Source organism: Penaeus monodon, chromosome 20 (assembly GCF_015228065.2).
Source record: "Penaeus monodon isolate SGIC_2016 chromosome 20, NSTDA_Pmon_1, whole genome shotgun sequence".
In the NCBI taxonomy this organism is placed as follows: domain Eukaryota; kingdom Metazoa; phylum Arthropoda; class Malacostraca; order Decapoda; family Penaeidae; genus Penaeus; species Penaeus monodon.
In genome coordinates this window covers 5,286,481-5,286,936 of record NC_051405.1, presented here as the reverse complement: position 1 = coordinate 5,286,936, position 456 = coordinate 5,286,481, and positions in this window count along the sequence as shown.

The window sequence follows — 456 nt, the reverse complement described above, 5'->3', positions numbered from 1 at the left end:
CTTGCAAGAGAGACGGTAACCGACATGAGGTAGTCAAACAGGCAGTACAGTGATGCACAATGCTAACCGCTGTATATCTACTGACTTTGCAACATAATATAATCTAAAGGTTATATTGGTGACGGTACTGTCAGTAACGGGTGTAAGAACAATTACAATTGTAGCAATACTGATAGATTTTAAAGTAATAATGAATGTAATGGTTATTCTGAAAATAAAAATACTGATAAAGCAGTTCTGATAATAATGAATATACAAAATAAATAGACAAAGCAAAGAATGTAAAATTAAGTAAAACAAGCATATATGAAACGGTAATAGAAATGAAAATTCCTTCAATATATTTACTGCACGGAAACGTAAGCAACCATCACTTGTAGGAATGAAAATAAAATAAAAACATAGATACAATTTATGATGTGAGTTGCACACATATCAACCCGCATGGACATTGAG